Source organism: Lipotes vexillifer, unplaced genomic scaffold (genome assembly GCF_000442215.2).
Source record: "Lipotes vexillifer unplaced genomic scaffold, Lipotes_vexillifer_v1.1 scaffold534, whole genome shotgun sequence".
Lineage (NCBI taxonomy): Eukaryota > Metazoa > Chordata > Mammalia > Artiodactyla > Lipotidae > Lipotes > Lipotes vexillifer.
In genome coordinates, this window is record NW_006787833.1 from 2879022 (window position 1) to 2900145 (window position 21124).

The 21124-nt window shown below is 46.7% G+C and overlaps 1 protein-coding gene across 2 annotated transcripts in view; it reads left to right on the forward strand.

Moving 5' to 3' along the window:
• FAM107B (family with sequence similarity 107 member B) overlaps nt 1-21124 on the forward strand; it is a 222330-nt gene that overhangs the window by 129876 nt on the left and 71330 nt on the right. The window contains exon 1 of one of the 2 annotated variants that reach the window (XM_007460893.1): nt 8931-9060. The exons of the other annotated variant lie outside the window; for it this stretch is intronic. The gene's annotated coding sequence lies outside the window, so the exon portion shown is untranslated. Of the gene's footprint in view, nt 1-8930; nt 9061-21124 lie in introns of those variants that run through there. 2 annotated transcript variants of the gene reach the window in all.

Genomic DNA, 21124 nt, shown 5'->3' on the forward strand with positions numbered 1-21124 from the left:
TGTGGCCTCTCCCATTTGCGGAGCACAGGCTCCGGACGCGCAGGCTCAGCGGCCATGGCTCACGGGCCCAGCCGCTCCGCGGCACGTGGGATCCTCCCGAAACGGGGCACGAACCCGTGTCCCCCGCATCGGCAGGTGGACTCTCAACCACTGCGCCACCAGGGAAGCCCGTAACTTTGAATTTTAATCAAGGAAGAACCAGAGGCCTGGGTCTGAGGGAGGAAAGCTTACATAACTTGTTATATTGGACGGGGCCCGCTGGTGCTATGGCTTGGGCGATAGTGTTTGCTATGTGGGCCATATGGAAGGAGAGTAGTCCATAGATGTCCATTCAATGAGGATTAAGTATCTGTGGTCCAGGCAGAATTTGCTAGAGATGGAGAGGAACGTGTGGATATGAGAGGAATATAGTGAAAGCAATGGATTGGTTTTGTGACCCAAGTGGACGTAGGGCCCGAGAGGAAATGAAGATTACCTAAAGCGGTAGGGCTGATAGTGTCAGGGGTCCTCTTGATAAGGGACGGGCGGTGAGTAGGGAAGTTGAGAGTAAAAAGGGAAGTTCTGCTTTTAATTGGTCACGTTGGTAAACTGTCTCTCAGAAAGATTAAGCATATCTCTAAGCCATGAATATCATTAATCATTCTGAAAATCAATTTCCATAGTACTGGGCTCCTCCTATCCTGTGAGAAAATTTTAATTGCTGATCCCATTCATCAGTAGCATGTGGGACTCTCCCAGTTTCCTATTTCATTCTGAGTTGGTTGTAGCAAGTTGAATTTTTCTGGGAATTTTTCCATTTCACTTAAATTTTCGGATAAAGTTGTTCCTAGTGTTTCTGTATTCTCTTTTGAGTATCTTTGAGTATCAATAGTTATGCCTCCATTTTCATTCCTAATATTATTTTTACTTTGTCTCTCTTTGTCTCTCATCATTTTGGACAAAGTTTTATCCATTTTATTGGTCTTTTAAAGAAAAAGTTTCATTCTACCTTTGTATTTCTCTCATTTATCCTTTTAAGTAGTTGTTTATGCGCTCATGTAGATGAGAGCAGATGGCTTAAGCAGTTGTTGAGAGGAACGATCTGGGAAAAGCAGGTGCATGTCAAAGTACAGTTTCTTGCAATGTGTCTCAGCTGTTGACTTGCAGAAGGGCAGTCGTCAGGTCAAGCTGGAATACGAACAAGGCAGGTTGTTTCGGTGACTGAGAAACGCCTGGGGAGGATTACCAAACATCTCCAGAAACAAGCCTTCAGCTACCCCCGAAGGACACTGCCCTTTTATCAGTCATTCTTTCTCTCTTTCCTTATCAAGTTTAACTCCTTATTAATTTAACATTAACCAGCTACAGTTAATATTAGGTAGCATTTGGTGGAACACATAAAAGAATGTTATTGCTCGAAGAGCATTCTTTAAAGCCCAGGAATCATTAGCACTTCAAACGTATGGCAATTCTCTAGGCAGAGTTAATAAGCAAGCTTTCTCTGGCAAGATTTAGCATTAACTGCATTTTGGACTTTAGGTGCAAGCCCAGAGTGGACTGAGCAGTCCTCCCTTTGCAGCCAAGATGGGACAGCAGCAGAAAAACCATTCATGCTGTAATTTTTAGATATAGCATATATGTATACACACACCTCTCTCTATATATATACATGTATATATGTGTGTGTGTGTGTAATAGTGCTGTAATTTTTACATGGAACATGCATTTATCTAGATTTATGTTGCAATAAAATCATTAACCACTTCCAGAGGAAATAGCCTGCAGTGAGTTAAATATCTTGTCCAAAGTCACAAAGCTAGTTGGTAGCAGAGCCATGATTTAGATCCCTTCTGCCCTAGCCTAGTCTTTTTTCTATAATTCCATGGGCTTACTTTATTGCATTGCTTAAAAGGCAGGTAAGTATATATAAATGGCATTCCACTAGTTATTACCAATTCAAGCATTTTAAGGGATACTTCCTGCTAATAGAAATGTATCTGGGATGTAGAGCAAGAAGAAAAAATATGTTGAAGCAAAATATAGAGTGTTCTCAGTGAATTGGCCACTTGTTTTCTGTGCTAGTTATTCGAATCACGAAGCATATAGGAATTATCTTTATTATGCTTATGTGCAGAGATTGTTTACTCATTAATATTTACTATTAAGACATCTTAATTTTTTTATTTTTTGCGATACGCGGGCCTCTCACTGTTGTGGCCTCTCCCGTTGTGGAGCACAGGCTCCGGACGCGCAGGCTCAGCGGCCATGGCTCACGGGCCCAGCCGCTCCGCGGCATGTGGAATCTTCCCGGACCGGGGCACAAACCCGCGTCCCCTGCAACGGCAGGCGGACTCTCAACCACTGAGCCACCAGGGAAGCCCCATCTTAATATTTTTGACAGGATGAGCGTCTGAGTGTTTTTTCCCCTCCCTTTGCTTTTAGAGATTTTAGTTTTAATGTACAGGAGGACAGTCAGGAAATCCTTTTTTTCTGGTTTTGGATTTATGTAAAGAAGAAGACGTAAAACTCAGATCTTTGCATCATGCCCTAGTTGTTTATGTGACTAACAGCTGTTTTTTTTTGACTCTTAGGCGATATTTAGTTGCAGATATTAATCACCATTATATTATAGAGTCCCTTTGATTTTAAAATTATGAATAACAAAGAGCAAGTGTTTTGTGAAAAAGGAAATCAAACATTTGAGGCAACACATATATTAAAGGTTTTGAAATGACAACCCTCCTGAATTTTAAACTGTCTAGAAATGGCATGGTGTTCAGTTACACTATGAAGCACAGCTCTGTTGTGCAGTTTGCCAAATGCTTTGTAGCAGATAACTAACTATTAAAGGGGAGAGTGTTCATTTTTCTTAGTGGTGCTATTAGCATATTTAATGAAGTGATTCCATTCCTGTGCTCACAAATGCTCATGCAAAGAGACTATTTTAAAATAACAGCTCATGATCTTGCTTATAGCACATGCTTTTTGATTTGGGTCTGTCATTTTGATCCTTTCTAAGTACTACTAATTTTAAAAGGTGCTGTATTTGCTTGGCAAACCATACATCTTTTCACAAAACACTCCCACAAATGAGTTCTATAAGTCTCTTCATTGAAAAGCATTATCTTCATGGTTATAGAATATTGCATTAGTGTGATGCAACAATGGTGCAAAGCAGTTAAGCAAAATAAGGGAAACACTTATATGCATATTATTATGCTGTTTAAATGATAAAATTAGTGTGCCGTATTCTTAACTTTGTTTTTCTTTTCCTAGTTTTTCAGTAATCAGGTCATCACAGTTTAATGAAGACTTACTACACCTTGAGCTGTGTGGGAGCTAGGTTATTAACCTAACTGGAATTCCTTCTTAGGCCTGGCTTCTTCTGGTTTACCTAAGTAGCTGATGAGCTTGTATGTGATACCTCCCCAAGGCCTCCATCTTCTGCCTGCCCTCACATCTGTAAGTTTTATACTAAAGAACATCTGTCCATCTGCCTATCAGTCCATCTATTTATATTCTGGATTGTATGGGCAGAATTCTGTCCCCTGGTATACACACACCTTCTCCCAGTTACTCAGTTATACACCAATCTAGGTACTGCTGGGAAGGGATTTTGCAAATCAAAGGAAGGTCTCAAATCAGTTGACCTTAAGATTGGGAGATGATCTGGGTGGGCCTGACCTAATCACATGAACACTCTAAATCTGAGTCTAGAGGCAGAGATGGATGTGGGTGGAGATGAAGGGGGGCAGAGATTAGAAGCACCAAAGGATTTGATGGGTGCTTGCTCACTAGGTGATGGAAAGGGCCTCATTAGTAAGGTATATGGGCAGCTTTTAAGAGCTGAGAGTGCCTCCCAGTTCAGCCAAAGGAAAATGGGAACCTCAGTCCTACAACCACAAGGAACTAAATTCTGCCAACAGGACCTTGAGCTCCAGATGAAGTGAGCCATGAGTCCTGCCAACATCTTGATTTCTGCTTTGTGGGACCTTGGGTAGAGCATCCATCCAGGCCGTGCCTGACTAAAGCTGTGATGAGCTAATATATGTGGGCTAATTCTGTGGTAATTAGTTATGCAGCAACAGATAACTAATACACTGATTTAGAACCTGGTCAACCTTAGCTTCTTTAGCGTCCTAAAGCCTTTGTCCTTTCCTCCCCACCTCTCATTCTTATTTGAAACCAGAAGTGAAAAAGCAGAAATCACATACATACTTTGATCTCTCAGTTCAGGACGTGAGACCAGTAGCAATTTATTGAATCTGTTGTGGGTTTTATGTTTAATTGCAAAGGGTTTTGGCTTGTTTATAATCAGGATTTCCCTTGAGACGACTGCTATCACCTGTTACAGCTACCCTCCATGCTCGAGTTCCTTAACTCTGATGCAGGGGAAGATTATTTGCAAAGATGGCTACAACAACTCCTCCAATCGTACATAGCATCCTTGTACTGAGGTCCCTTTGAAATATGACCACCGCTTTACCGTCAAGGGGTGGAGCCCCCAAACCTTGGATTTCGGCTAGGTCTGTGATATTTTCGAATGACAGAATGTAGCAGGATGACCTTGAGGTTAGACCTCGAGAGGCCTGATGGCTTCCTCTTTCACCCTGTTGGACCAGCTACCCCAGGAGGAAGTCACCGTGAGCCTGCACCTGAGGGACCCAAGCAGACAGCTCCAGTCAACATCTGGACTTTGAGGCCACTCAGGACAAGCTGTTCCCTAGTCAACCTCCCAGTGACAGCCAAACGCATGGTAGAGCCAAACGGAACAGAAACCAGAGCAAAAACAAGGTATCCCAGCTGAGCCTCATTCAAATTGCCAACCCACAGCACTGTGAGCAAATCATTCATTCTTATGTTAAGCCACTATGTTTTGATGTGATGTGATACAGATATTAAAGAACATGACTTTAAAAATATGAATTGAAAATTAAGATTTTATTTCTTTTTGAATGGATTATTCAAATGGTCTTTTTGAATGGATTATTCAAATGGTCACAGACACAGTGCAAAATTTAAGATACAGAACAGTATACATATAAAAATAAATTTCCCTCCTCTAGGGCAATGTTAAGCCTTTCTCATCCGTTTGAAGTTCTGCGGGATGATGGTTGGGGCATAAAGCAACTATTTCAAGATTGTGTATAAGGAAAATGACCAAGTGGGAGATAAAGGACAACATATCTCATTCCAAATTGATTTGCTTTGTTCCACTTTATGTCCCTACATGTTCATCTCTGCTTTCCTCAGTTTTCCTTAGGAATGAATTTAAAAGGCCCCCTATGTCAAAGCAAGAGGATGAGGTTAAAGTTGAGTGTATGGGGGGTCTTGCGGGTGAGTGTTATAAGGTGGAAAATTATTATGTATGTTTTGCAGTAACGTACGATTAGAGAATCTATCACCAGTGATTGGTTAAAGGACTCAAAAGACACTCAGGGGAGCATTTTCTTTGTTTTGTATGTGGAGAAAGTGAGCAAAGGGCCTCTATATACCTGGTGAAGTGTGTCAGCCCAATAGTAGAAACCCAAGGAGGTGCCACGGGCTCACCTGACCTTCCTGGGATTCTGTCCACATCCAGAATATGGGATCTACAGGACATCAGATTCAGGCTGAGAGTTAGGTGTCACCTGACATACTCCTGGGAAGTCTAGCTGTGCCCTGAAAATCCAGGCTTATTTATTGGACAAACATCTATCATGCCTCTACTGTGGTCCAGGCACAGTTGATAGAGGCTGTGGACACAAGTATAAATATCACTCTACTCCATAATCTTTAAGTTCTTATTTCCGGAGTCCACCCACAGTGACTCCAGGGGCCCCAAGCCAAATTGGATACTTGATCCTACCTGGATTAAAATCCCCCTAAGATTCTCAGGAATGTGAAATACAAGGCCCAAACAGTAGACTTAATGAATGGGTGTTGGCATCCTGTCTTTTAATAAAGCTTTGACTCAAGAAGTTCAAAGTAAATATTTGATGTACTTTTTTGTTTTTGGTTTAAAAGAAATAATGGTTCGTGATACAAAGGTAAGGCCAAGGCTGAGATTCTTGGGCATTAATACCTCAGTCTATGGAATAAGCTTTTTCTCACCAGGGCAGGGAAAAGGCTGTGTGGTCACTTATCATGTCTAGACACTCTGTCCACTGCCCTGGCATCATAGTAGTTTGTCCAGGCTGCTTTGAGTGGGGGTACATTATAGGCTTACTGGTGGGTCCATGCTTTTCCAGTGTTAGAGTCTAGAATCTAATGCATGCTTCTTGTATTAGTCTGCTGAGCTGCCAGAACAGTGGCTTAAACAACAGTCATTTATCTTCTCACAGTTTTGGAGGCTGGAAGTCCAAGATCAAGGTGTCAGCAGTGTTGGTTTCTGGTGAGGCCTCTTCCTGGCTTGCAGATGACTACCTTCTAGCTGTGTCCTCACATGTCCTCCTTGTGTGTGCAGAGAGACAGATCTCTGGTATCTCTTCCTCTTCTTATGAGGTCACCAGTCCTACTGGATTAGGTCCCCAACCTCACGACCTCATTTAACCTTAATTACCTCCCTAGAGGCCCCATCTCCAAATACAGTCACATCGGGGGTTAGAGTTTCAACACATGAATTTGGGGAAGACACAATTCAGTCCCTAACATTTCTTATTTGCCAGATACTGGGTTAGGCAGGAGGATGTAAAGATATGTGTATCTATCAAGTATAAACTCTGCTCAAGGAGAGCACATTTTTTTTTTTTTTAGCGGTACGTGGGCCTCTCACTGTTGTGGCCTCTCCCGTTGTGGAGCACAGGCTCCGGACGCGCAGGCTCAGTGGCCATGGCTCACGGGCCCAGCCGCTCCGCGGCCCATGGGATCCTCCCAGACCGGGGCACGAACCCATGTCCCTTGCATTGGCAGGCGGACTCTCAACCACTGTGCCACCAGGGAAGCCCTGAGAGCACATATTTATAATACAGTGCACTAGTTATAAGGCCGTGCTAGGTATGGGAAGGGCAGAAAAGGTCCATTCAGTTTGAGCAGGTCAGCAAGTCTTCTCAGAGCAACTTGGATCTCAGACAGGAGAGAAGCTCTTGGGGGTTGGGGGGTATGAAGGTGTGCTGGGTAGAGGGGAGGCATAGAAAAGCCTAACAGGTGACAGATTCTTTCATCCAGTCCTCATAGTCACAAAACAGGGCCGTTTAGCAAATACAACACTCTGGCTGAGTGGCACCATGGGTGTTTGTTTGGGGGATACAGCAAGAGCCCAGGGAAGTCGTCAAGGTGATATCAAGAGGTATGCTGCTCTACGGGGTACCGTACGAAGGAGCTTGAACTTCGTCATGTAGTAGGGATTGGGCATCCCTTAAAGGGCTTTGAGAACAGATGTGCAAGTGGAATGTTCACTGGGGAAGCAGTTTGGAGGAAAAGCATATGTGAGATTGGGGTCTGGGGACAGCTGGGGGGCTACCGCCAGTGTGTTGACAGACCCCAAAGGCCAGCTGGGGCAGAGCCAGTGGGATGGGGACCAGAAGGGCTATCAAGCCGTCACACAGAACGTGCAGGACTTGGAATTGTCTCCCCTGTGGGGATTGAGGGCAAAATCTAGGCTGGATCCCAGGTTCTGGTTTAGTGACTGGTGTACCCATTGTCAAGAACAGAACCAACATAACCCAAGAATGGGAGGGAAGTAAGACTTGCGGGAAACACCGTGGATAAAGTTCACACAGGTCAGTTTCTTGGGCTGGGAAGGAGCCCATCTGTCTAAATCCTCTGGCAGGTGACCCCACCCCTCAGTGGGTTTCAAGGCCTAGGGATGACAAGGCTCTTAAAGTACTGTGACTTTCCAGCATCTTTGGAGTAAGTAATTGGTTTTTCCCAAAATCCATAATTGATATGACTTTTCTGTGTGATCATGACCCAAGCTGTTTCAGTCAGAAAAGCTTCCCAGTAAATAAGCCCTTATTCATCTGTTGCCAAGAAAATTAAAAAGCTTTTGCTCTAAAATCCATTACCTGCTGTCTTTATTGTTTGTTACTCTGAAACATATCTCCCATTTTTTTTTTTTTTTGCGGTACGCGGGCCTCTCACAGTTGCGGCCTCTCCCGTCGCGGAGCACAGGCTCCGAACGCGCAGGCTCAGCGGCCATGGCTCACGGGCCCATCTGCTCCGCGGCATGTGGGATCTTCGCGGACCGGGGCATGAACCCGTGTCCCCCGTATGGGGAGGCAGACTCTCAACCACTACGCCACCAGAAAAGCCCCCTCGCCTAACTTTAAATCTCCAATTACCCTTTGAAGAGCGAGGGCGAGGGGGAGGAGTCTGAGCAAATTCCCAGGTCACTGGGTTTCAGGCTCTGGCTGGACAGTACATCTGATTCCGTGTCCCTCTGAGTTTTCTTCGGTGACGTGTTGGCAGAATTTCAATGGGGACAGTCTCTCTGTATGTCACAGGAGTGGAGTGGCGATGGAGGCCAGACACCCACCAACCAGTCCCGAATACTTGCGGTCGTGTGTGTGTGTGTGTGTGTGTGTGTGTGTGTGTGTATGTGTGTATGTGCTTCTGTGTGAGAGAGAGAGAGACAGACAGACAGACAGAGACAGAGAGAGATCTTTGATTGTGGGCCTCGCAAACGGGCGCCTGTCACCTTTAATTTCCCATTTTTCTCTCTCTCATCCGGTGACACTCAGTTTTTTTCTTCCAATATTCCCTCTGCTTTGAGAGATTCCGAAGCCAACCAAACTAAAACCACAGAACGAAAACCTCCAGGAATCAAATTGACAGACTTTTTCCCGGCGCAGTCCCCGCGGGCCGCGGTCCGGAGCGCCGAGCTGCAGCCAGCGCGACGGGGCGTGTCCGGGGCGTGGCCTCAGCAGCCTAGCTCCGCCCAGCCTCGCCGCTTAATTCGGACGCGCGGGGCCGCGGGGTGTGAAAGAGCTTCTCTGCGCTGGACTGGCCGTGCCGCCGCCGCCGCCGCCGCCGCCGCCGCCGTCGGAGCCGCCGCCCGCGCCGCCTCCCGGCCGCCCTGAGCCGCCGGGCCGCTGGGCGCCGCCGCGGCCGCCCGGAGCGAGCGCCGGGGAGGGAGCCGCGCGCCTTTGTGCGCGCGCCGAGGTGGGTTCGCCTACCGCACTTACTTTGCACACAAAGACTGGGAGCGCGGGGGAGGCGGGGTGCCCGCCGGGGCCACTGCGCGGCTGGCCGCCCGGCCGCCCGGCTCCGACCCCTGGCGCGAGGGTCCCCCGGGCGGGAAGGGCCGCCAGGCTTCCCCTCCCCGTGGCCGGCGCTGGGCGGGGGGTCCCTGCGTGCGCTGGAGGACGGCGCGCCGGGCGGTGGGCGTGCGGGGAGCTCGGGCCACCCCGCGCCGTGCCGGGGACGAGCCCGGGGTGCGGGGTTGGGGCGTGGCAGGGGTCGCGCGCGGGGGTACCCGAGGCTCGGGAGTGCAGGGGTTGTGGGGGTGGGCGCCGCGAGGGAGGCGAGCCTGAGCGGCCGCTCCGCTCGGCTTATTGTTGCTTCCTCGGCCCTGAAAATGGAGAGACCCTGCCTGGAGCGGGGATGCGCTGCCCACCGGGTGCACCGCGCGCGGCCAGATGCCGAGCCCTGGGCGCCTGGCTAGTCCCCCGCCGCCCCGGCCGCCGCGGAGCCTCCTCCGCCTGGGCAAACAGAGGAGCGGCCGCGAGGGCTTTGCGCCGCTGTTTTAAAGGTGACCGGGGCACAGTTGCCAAACAGTCTGCAAGTAACTTTTCTATTTTTGCCTCTTCTCCGCTCCCGCTACTCCAGTGAACCCAGTATGTTGGGTGGCGTCTGCCCCCAAGGAGTCCTAAAATTTTGGTTCTTTTAACTTCTCCTCAAGCATCTTCAGGTCCCTCGGGGATGGCGTGGATGCGTCTGGCCAAGTTTTGACTTGCTGTGTAGGGGATGGTAACAGCCCCTCTGAAATGCAAAGCGGAATCCCGCAGAGGATAAATGCGGTATCTTTTTCTCTGCAGCAAGATACCATACCTTTCCTTCCTTGGAAAGACTTGACTTAATGACAGTAGAGCAAAGTTATTTAATGAAAATGAGTTTGATATTCAAGATAAATACAGAAAACCGGAATGCGGCCTGTTAGACTTTATATTTTTAACTTGAGGATTTCTTGCTAACAGGTACTTAGTTTCTCCTCCGGCCATGTGCCCTTCTCCATCACTTTAGAGATTTTAGCTGTCCAAGTTGCTCTAAGTTGAAATAGTATGTGGAGGGCCTGTCTAGAGAAGATTTCTTAGTGCTAGTCTTTTCCAGTTTAAAACTTTTAAGTATAAAATTATATATATTTATTAAAAAATTGAAAAGAAATAGAGGGGAAAAAAACATCACTCATGTACCAAACCACCCAAACATACCCTGAGGATAAAGGCATCTTTGCTTCATTTATGGCTTGGCAGCCATGGTGTGGAAATGCATGTGTGTGAATGAATAAATCAGGGAGTTACTGATTATTAATCTTTACCAGTCTTACCAGTCTAAAACACAATCTCTAATAATCGTAGTCTACAGCAGTGTTTTGCCAACAAGTCGTTTGAAGTGTATTTCCTCATAGCCTTGCAGATAACCACCTATACGGAAGGGGAAGGGAAGAAAGAGAAAAAACAGTGCAAGTTCCACTTAATAGGGAAGAACAGACAGATGGAAGCGTTTAATGTACTATATTCTTTGGATTTCAGGAGTAGTTTCAGATTGGCTTTTTTTTTAAAAAATAAAAGTAAACCTTTTGGCTTTTAACATATTCAAAAAAATAAAATTGTGTTCTGAGATCCATGAGAAATATGTGATGGAAAGGAACTCTTTGTAGAACAAGGAATAGCCATGGTTTTATAGCTGGTGATTTGCTTGCTTCTAAAAGACCTTGCGCCGCGTGCCTGTGTTCTGTGAAAAAACAAAAACAAAAAACACATTGTTCCACCCCAGATTTAGCCACTGAATGCTTTTGTCATTACATACTTTTATTTTCCACTTGTAAAATGTTCCGACATTTAATTTCTCCAATATGCAAAGTTAAAAAGAGGTTTTGGAGACAACTGTTAGAAGTGCTAGATTGATCATTAAGTTGATGCAATACTTTTTGAAATCAGAAGAATTTACAAGAAGGAAGTTGTGGTTATGTACTGTCAGGTGCAATCTTTGTTCCTGTTTCTAACGTGGGGCTCCTTAATCTGTGAGCGTGCTTGGACGGGTTATGGTGCAGTACAGGCAGCCCTCCGTATCCCCAAGTTTCACATCCCCACATTCAAACAACCAAGGATCGAATCCGCAGGTGCCAAACCCACGGACACAGAGGGCCGACTGTATTCATTGTACTGCACCATTTTATATCGGGGACTTGAGCATCTGCAGATTTAGGTATCCTCGGGGGTCCTGGAACCAATACCCTGTGGATATGGAGGGTCAACGACAGTGACCTGTGAGTGACTGTGTAAAGTATGTAATCTGCTGTAATAATGGCACCTCTCTCCAACCATAAGTCAAAAGAAACTAAAATAGGGGCCATCAGAATCTCTCAATCTCATTTTTCAACCCTTCTATGACCTTGAACAGTCTGAGCAGCACAGCCAAGCTGGGTGCGAGGTTAGAGTTGAGCTGCTTTGCTCTTAAAAGTTCTGCTGCCTCGCAGGATGGAGAGAAAAGTTTGGGAGTGGTCCAGGGTTACAGACTCATATGGCTCTTTGTGATGGCCAGACACCTGTCCCTGTTGCCTGGAGATTCCATTCCTGGGATGTTTAGAAGCAGACTTGGTTTGTGCTTGAGAGAAGTGCTCTGAGAGATCCGGGTCCTGAACTGTAAGTGGTAGGATGGATGCTGCCCACCCTCCCTCCCTCCCTCCCTCCCTCTCTCGCTTCCTTCCTATTGCTTTTTTTTTTTTTAGCATCTTTATTTGAGTATAATTGCTTTACAATGGTGTGTTAGTTTCTGCTGTATCACAGAGTGAATCAGCTATATGCATACATATATCCCTATATCCCCTCCCTCTTGCGTCTCCCTCCCACCCTCCCTACCCCACCCCTCTAGGTGGTCACAAAGCACCGAGCTGATCTCCCTGTGCTATGCGGCTGCTTCCCACTAGCTATTTAATGCCACATGTAAAGGTGGAAAAGACTTTTAAAGATTTTTGGAGGGGAGTGGTTAAAGCATGGAAAACTTTTCTCCAAAAAGAGGGGACATAGTAGGTTAGTGATATAGCTTCATATTCTTAATGCCCCATCTGCCCCTTCCCTCCCGGATTCTCTGTGCAAATGTTTGGAGAAAAGGGGCCAGGAGGTTTGATTGGGTGAGGTCTAGATTTTAGGCATTTTTAGAAGTCCCCGGATATCTTGAGATATTGACTTGTCAGCCTTCTTTAAGTCTGGAGAAAGTAGCTGGGAGCACTGACCCGTTTTTGCATCTCACTTTGGGCTCATGTCATGTAGGGAAGGCTCTGTGCAGCTAAGGAGTCTGTGTGCGCAGCCCCGGGCCACTTAGTGCTGGGATGACCTGATGATGAGACTTCACTGCGTTTTTTGGTATAATTTCCTTGTTTAAGCTTGGCCTTGTTTTGCTTTTTCTTTGTGAAGCAGACCAGTTTCTCCTCTTTTCCTTCTTGTGCAAGAGGTGCTGGGCCCCATCCGTCTGAACTTTAAACTTTTCCTTACACTAAGTACCTAGGGAACTCCGCTGAAAAGGAGTCGTTGCTTTTCACCGCATCTGATGCTGCTGATTCCTAGACCCCATCAGTAAAAGAAAGAAAATCATTGGCCAGCTGCCACTTAGTCCTGGTAAATCGTCGAGTGGCTATTTTTGAGGCTGATGGGGGAAGCTTTGTTTTCTATTCATTCCTTCATTGAACAAACATTTCCTTAGTGCTTCCCATGTGCCCGCACTGCCCCTGCATCGGGCATACCGCAGTTGACAAGTCCCATGGGGTCCCTGTCCACATGGCAGGGCAGGCGAGGAAGATATTTAAAGAATTGCATGAATTACACAGACATTGTCTGATGACCATGATATTAAGAGCTGTGAAGGGAAGGTAGCACTTTGTGAATTAAGGCATCTCAGCAAGAATGATGTAAATCCCACCTAAGGCTGCGGGATTGGGTTTCTGACTCTAAGGTGAAGGGTAGGGGGAGAGACGTGAAGGGTAGGGCGAGAGGTGTGGAGGGGGCCGAGTGTGATTTGCCCAGGGCTGATCAGTTTAAGAGCAAGGTGTAGGGGCTTGGCGGAACAGATTTGGAGGACTGTTCGGTGGTGTCTAGAATTTGGCTGAGGGGTTGGGACGCTTCCTAGTGCGGAATTGAGGAGGGACTGGGAAATTGTAGTCTTGCTTGCGTGTTCTCGCTGAAGGCAAACCTGCAGGCCGGTGGCCCTGGGAAGCCAGCTGTGGTGGGGGCATGGCGTGCCCCCCACCAGGTTCTGTTACAAATGAAAAGATAAGAGGGGGCTGTGCGGAAATTGTGGAAGACTTATTTAAGAATGTTTTCCAGACTCAGGTGAACTGTAGGAAGGAAAATGGAGAGCAATGCAGAAAAAGGAAGGACTGCTGCTTTAACAAAAGGTGGACTCTTTAGCAGTTCCATCCTACCAAGGATCTCATTTAAGGTCAAGCAGCTGGTCAGAGCAGTTGTAAAGCAGTAGCTGTAGTCTGTGTTGTGTGTGCCTGGTGGGAGGGAGGCGTGCTTTGGTGACAGTAATTTTCCCTACCCGCCGCATAGTCTTAGAGTTTTGCGGTGTGAAGAAAAGCTCCCTCCACCCTTAGAGCCATGAAACAATGTGATTCTGGGCTATTCCTGGTCATGCTACTGAATTATAAATCCTTGGCAGTTGTTACACGGAGAAATCTTAAATGGGGAATTGCAGAGTCTAGGCAGAAGATAGAAAAAGTGCAGGTAGACCAGCTGTCCGCATCCTGGTGGGTGGTAGGTGTGCGTCGTCTGGAGGATTTTTCTTGCCTTGTTCTCTGTTCTCCTTTCTGTTGTCAATGCCAAGTGTATGATAGTGGAGCCTCTATGGCCCTGTTCAGTGCCAGCCCTGGGCAGAAGAGGTGGGGTTGGGGAACGGGGCGTGTTAACGAATGTGCCATACAATTTGGAGCTTTGAAATCAGATGTGTCTGAGTTAGTACCAGGCCCCGGCTTTGTGACCCCCACAAGTCACAGAGCCCCCGGGGGCTTTAGTGCTCTTGTTTGTGAGATGAACTTTGTAAGATCTACCTCCGAGGGCCTGAAGCCCCAAACACATGGTCCCTGAGCGTGGCTGGCCAAAGGTGTTTAGGCTCTTGCTTTGTCACCCACAGATTTTTGATAACAGCGATGATGCCAAGATGCTGATGAGGGACACTGGTGGGGGGTGGCAGAGGATGAGGGACTTCTCCCTTCTCTCTTTATCCTAACCTTTCAGGATGCCTTCATGCCTTCAGGAGTGTTTTAAAGAACCTGGCTTTGCTATCAGAAATGGCATGTGTTATTCTATTCTTGGACACAGGTTCTGGCACCCTTCATAAAGCGACATAACCAAGTGTCTAGGAGAGAGGCCGTGGTCCTGTGGTGTCAGCTTTTCTGTGTCGTTATTAGTATATATGTAACACAGAGCACGCTCCGTGAGCGTTCAGATTAAAACTCACATTTTATCCAGGTTTTTGAGGCATCTGGGCCTGATCCATGCTCATGAGTTTACAAAACCAAGCAGTGCTCTTACAAACTCCTGTTATATAAATAATCAGAAGTTGTTTCTGGATGTCTAATGGAGAGCTACGAAAATTCCCCTGTGCTGGAGGAGGTTAAGAGTGACATCGTGGATATGTATATATAGAAGGACTTTCTTTAGAATGTTCTTTTCCCTTACAACTTAATGTCATTTAAAATAGATAAAGCGGGACTTCCCTGGTGGCGTGGTGGTTAAGAATCTGCCTGCCAATGCAGGGGACACGGGTTCGAGCCCTGGTCCGGGAAGATCCCACGTGCCATGGAGCAACTAAGCCCGTGCACCACAACTACTGAGCCTGCACTCTAGAGCCCGTGAGCCACAACTACTGAGCCTGTGCTCTAGAGCCCATGAGCCACAACTACTGAGCCCACAAGCCACAACTACGGATCCTGCCCTCTAGAGCCTGAGAGCCACAAATACTGAGCCCACGTGCTGCAACTACTGAAGCCCACGCGCCTAGAGCTCATGCTCCGCAACAAGAGAAGACACTGCAATGAGAAGTCCACACACCGCAGCGAAGAGCAGCCCCCTGCTTGTCGCAACTAGAGAAAGCCCGCGTGCAGCAATGAAGACCCAATGCAGCCAAAAAATAAATTAATTAATTAATTTAAAAAGTAAATAAATAGGGGCTTCCCTGGTGGCGCAGTGGTTGGGAGTCCGCCTGCCGATGCAGGGAACACGGGTTCGTGCCCTGGTAAGAGTAGCCCCTGCTTGCCACAACTAGAGAAAGCCCGTGCAGCAACGCAGCCAAGAAAAAAATCAAAAAAAAAAAAAAAAGTAAATAAATAAAATAAAATTGTCTTCCTTTCCTTTTTTCACGGATGCCCAGAGTAGTGTAGTGTGTTGGAAAGAGGGAGGCCTAGTGTTCTAAAATGTTCAGAATCCTGGGCCCAGGTTCACCATTAATTAGTATGCATGTGGTTTTCGAGCAGGTCATTTATTTCTCTTTCTCTACTTTCTCATCTATGAAATGCAGGTAATCACCCTTGCCTACCTCTTAGAGTGGTCTTAGGGTGACGTGGAAGCCTGCCTTCGTTTTACCTGGTGGAACGCTTGGGACCATCATTTGTCGTTCCTGGGACTGCCATAGGGTTCAATGGCGTGCCGGCCACCCCTTCTAGGATCAGGTGACTCTTGCAAGGTGAGAGGAGGCAGGGCACAGGATGGTCAGGGGGACTGGCCGCAGTATCCTTTGCGTTCCTGCTGGGGGTGGGCAGGGAGCATCAGTTATTCTGTGCTTGTGGAACGTGGCACCGTGGACGTGTACTAGACTGTCAGTCTAAGAGTGCAACCTGGCTTAGGCAGGTAACCTCGTAGGGCTTCCATATTCTGATCTGTGAACTGTAATTATAATAAGTAAGTATTTTTATTATTACCAACTAACAGTTCTTGAGCACTTCCTGTGTGGCAGGTGTTGTGCTGAGCGCTTCGTGAGAGTTCTTTATTCCTTCAGCAAGTATTTAACGTGTTTTTCTCTATGCCAGACCCTGTGCCAGACTCTGGGGCATGTGGGTAGCACAGTGTCAAAATCCTGCTTGCGTGGAGCTTCTCTTCTAGTGGGAAGACGGTGTAAAGGAGAATGTAGATGATGTGATTCCAGGCAGTGTCACTGCCGTGAAGGAAATGAGGTCGAGGGGTTGCAGTCCGGCAGGGGCAGAGGTGGGGTTTTTAGTAGGGTGAGGCCCCTCTCAGGAGAACTTGAGCTCTGAATGAGGGAAGGGGTGAGCCTAACCCCCGTCGGTCTGTGCAGAGGCAAGTGCAGATAACGGCCCAGAGACCAGAGGTGCTTATCAGGTGGGGCCTGCGGGCTGTAGGAGACCAGGGGAGGGTCCTGAGCAGGAGATGGTGGAGATCAGCCTTGTGTTTGTAAATACCCCCCTGCAGCCATAACTGCAGAGGCCAGAGTGGAGGCAGGGGGACCCGTAGGAGGCTTTTGTGAGTCCCCGAGGACTGGGGTGGAGCTGGTGAGAAGTGGTTGGATGGATACCTGAAATATTCTGAGGATGGAGCCCTCAGGACTTGGTCATGGATTGGGGCAGATGTGGGAAAGGAGAGAAGTCATGAGTGATACCTCTGTGTTTAGTCTCAAGCCCTGGGTGAAGGGGGCACTGTTTATTGATCTGGGAAACTTGGGGGAGGATTATAAATGTGCTCAAACAGCTCTGAAATGAATACTGTTGGGGTTCCCATTTCACAGATGTGGAAACCGAGGATTAGAGAAGTAGCAAGTTCGCTGTAGGACTAAGCCCGGTCAGGATTAGGATCCAGGTCTGGTCCTGGCCCGAGCCTAGAGTCCTCAGCTGTTTGGCTGTGCTCTGCAGAATATGTGAGTTTGCTGTCAGAATAGATTGGTGAGAAAGGACTTGTGCAAGCACTTTGAAAGCACATCTTTTTTTTTCTCAGTACAACTTTATTGAGGTATCAGTTATATACCATGCAATTCACCCATTATAAGCATACAGTTCCATAATTTTTAGTAAATTTGTACTGTTGAGCAGCCATCACCCCAGTCCAGTTTTAGACTTTGTAGTCAATTCCTCTTTCCATCCCTAGTTTCAGGCAGACACTGATCTTCTGTCTCTAAGGGTATGCCTTTTCTAGAAATTTCCTACACAGAGAATCATACAATATGTGGCCTTTTGTGTCCAGCTTTGTTCATTTAACAGAGTGTTTCTGAGGTCCATTCGTTGTGGCACACCATGTCTGCTCTTAAGGAACATTCTTTGCCTTGGTCAGAAAGAGGTACTCTGTGCTGATGAGAATGATTTCCAGGGAGATGGGCCTTCAGATGATGAAACATAATGATGGCTAGCATTTCCTGAGCATTTCCGATTATGCCAGGTGTGGTTTCATTCATTATCGTCTGTGGTCTTCCAAGAAGTTCTGTGAGGGAGGTACGATTAGTGTTAGTGTTTTACGAATGAGGAAAGTAAGCAAAGAGATGAAGAAGCCTGCCCCAGGTTCTAAGAGCTGGGATCAAATTTGGGCCTCCTCTCTGCAGAACTTTGCCTCGGCCAAGACTCCACATTCCCTTGACCCTGTTGATAAAACTTTTTTTTGTGGTACACGGGCCTCTCACTGTTGTGGCCTCTCCCGTTGCAGAGCACAGGCTCCGGACGCGCAGGCTCAGCGGCCATGGCTCACGGGCCCAGCCGCTCCGCGGCATGTGGGATCTTCCCGGACCGGGGCACGAACCCATGTCTCCTGCATCAGCAGGCGGACTCTCAACCACTGCGCCACCTGGGAAGCCCTTAATAAAACTTTTGACTTATTAGCCTCAGAAAGGGCTTGGAATCCCAGTTGGAATAAGGCACTTACCAGGTAACTCTAAAACCGTAGCTTTAAGGAGGATATTTATTACTGCATTTTAGTTTTGGCATCATCACATGGAAATGACGGTGTCTTAAAGTGATCCATTTGTGAAGGAGCTTTCTTAGGTATGGTGTGAGCATGGCACCAAATTCAAAACACGTAATTATGTCATTAGGCAGAGCTTGTGTGTTTGAGTTGGTTTTAAATATTATGTTTACCAGAAGTGCCATTTTTTTTGTATGAAGTTTCCCAAGGCTGTTACCTTGTTATTAATGGGTGGAATTAGGCATCGTGTATTTTTCAAAGTGTTTTTTGTCATTATGTTAGATGCTAATACAATTTTCCCTTCTATGTAACAGTCCTGTATTTAAACAGTATTTTTTCCAATTCATGTATATAGTCCATATTGGAGGATTTTGCGTTCCCCATTGCAGAGGAGTTCTTTGTGCATCACAAATATCTGAACGTTTTGAGAAGATTTTTAAACACTGCATATCCTTCTGTCTATACACTTGGGTGTTCATCTTGCTTCCTTCTCTCCCATTTCATAGGTACCCTGCTTGCTTCAAATGTTAACTTCTCTGTTCAGAGTATGGATTTTACGCTGTTTACATGAATGGGTTTCCTATGAAGCCCAAGGCTGCTAGAATCCTGTTGGCTATAATTGTGCTCAAGAACCTGTAAATTTTCTCTCTAGATTGCCTACCAACCAGGACCTCCTGCATCTTCTTACTGAGAGTTTCCCCTTCCTGTGCAGAGCTGGATGTGGCCCAGCCATCCATGGCTCAGTTTCTGCTCACGGGCCCTGCACTTTCAATTGGAGAGTGGCTGAATTGCAGTTCCAGACCGTCAGAAGGCGAGGGGTGGGGCAGCCCAGGAATATGTAGGACTCCCCATCTTCCCTGCATTGATTTCACCCCTCATTAGCTTAAAAATGTCTTTTGATAGTTGGTTTCTCACACCAGGGTCCGAACAAAGCTCACACATTGCATTTGATATGCCTCTTGACATTTTTTTTTTTTTTTTCCTTGCGTTATGCGGGCCTCTCACTGTTGTGGCCTCTCCCCTTTGCGGAGCACAGGCTCCGGACGCGCAGGCTCAGCGGCCATGGCTCACGGGCCCAGCCGCTCCGCGGCACGTGGGATCCTCCCGAAACGGGGCACGAACCCGCGTCTCCTGCATCGGCAGGCGGACTCTCAAGCACTGCGCCACCAGGGAAGCCCCCTCTTGACATTTTAACTCTAGAACAGCGTTTCTTCCCCCATCCTGTACTCCCTAAGTTATTGCTTTGTGGAAGAAGCAAGTCAGTTGTCTTGTAGACGGTCCCGCATTCTGGATTGGGCTGAGAGTTTTCTCTTTAACCGTGTTCCACTAACCTCTGTATTTCTGTAACCTGGAAGTTAGAACGAAAGCTTTATTAGATTTGTTGATGTAAAACAACCAGTTATTTTCCCAGCAAAATGGGTTTATTTGAGAACAGCAACGAATCACAATTTGGTACCTAAAACTTATGGTGACCCACAGGTAAGTCCAGAGAACAGAGGAGAGGAACATTCTTTTATAGAGGAGAAGGATTTGGCTGGGACCCTTATAAACAAAGAGTCCATTGGAGGAAACTGGGAATTCAAAGTATAGTGGCTTTTCATTGGCTGACTTGTGACAGCCTCTCATTGGCTGGGCTGTTGCCGGGCAGAGAAACCCTTCTTTCCTCCTGCTGAGTGGTAAAGTAATAACCTTCTTTCTGTTGGAGATGCAAAGGTATCTCTCTTCCTTGGGGTCTGCAGTTGACATAGAGTGGTAGGGCATGAAAACTCCCCCTTCTGGCTTCCTGATTCCATTTTAAATGAGGTTTCTGTTTATTATTTTTCATAAGTTCACATTCAGGTTTAGGGGGGGCAAGATTAGTTTGTTGGCCGTGTTGTACACTTCGTGTCCCATCGTCTCAGGACGGTGTCTGGTTGTCTCCCTTGTAGTGATATTGAGGTTGATCGTTGGGTCCATGTGCTGGGAGTTTGGTCCTTTCATTGTGAATTTCCTCATCAGCCTTTCTCCCAGGGTCTGTTAGCTTTCATTGAGGACTGTTGCCTGAATTGATCATTTCATTGGAGGTTGTTGATTCTCCTCTCTTAATGAGCATGTTACTGAGTGTGAGATGAGATTTAAACTGGCCAGGGTGTCTGCTTAGGGACAGCTAAAGAATTAGCAGAGAAGCAATGATTGGCTTGGCTTTATCCAAGCATAGCAAATACTTCCAATACTTCATTAGAGCTCAGTATTTCATTAGAGCTAATTGCTATTTGCACCATCTTTTATGAATGTTACTGTGCCAGGTTGATTTTATTGTAAGTCTTGTTTAGCAGCAATATTAAATTCTGTCCGCTAACTTGGGTGCTTGGCCATCACCTAAATTAAGCGATTATGACATGGGTTTATGGGTGAGAATGCCAAGTGATGGTGTAGACCATGATAGAGTATCTTCTTCAGTAATCATTTAAAATTTCCTGACAGGTAAGGACACGTATGCCTCATCTTTCCTTATAAAAGAAGTAAGTCACTGATGAGTTTAAAAATATAGGAGGTGAATGATAAATCTGAAATAGCTGAGTTTCCGTTCTGCCTAGATGGAAGAGAAATGGACCTCTGCTGGCAGCTTTCAACTTCATTGTTAAGATCAGAAAGGATGGATTATTGCAATGTGTCCAGCAGGAAGTAATTGGGAGTTTCTTTTAAAGGCGGGGAGGGGGTGGGGCGGGAGGGGGGCGGGGGTCGTAGTAAATGAATTTAATTTGTGTGTGCTCCATCAGCTGCCAGGGGCCACTGGGACATGTTACAGTAGCAATCTGATTTGGGGACAGTCGCAACATTTGAAGGCCCCTGGGATGGAAACATATCGATTCCTCCTGTTACGGGCAGGCCTGCCTTTTGCCAGCACATGTTCCTGGAAACCACAGTGTGCAAACAGTCTTCATAAAGCAGGTTCTAGGATCCCCACAGGCACAGTCTCATGATTAGGAGTTATGCCTTGACTAGACCCTTGGTATCAAATAAGCCGTGGCTATGACCAGTAAATCATAAAGGTGTGACAACTGGAAACCTAAAAGAATTTGAAATTAGAAACTACCCTGCATTGTCACAGAGGGTTTGAGCTTGGGGAA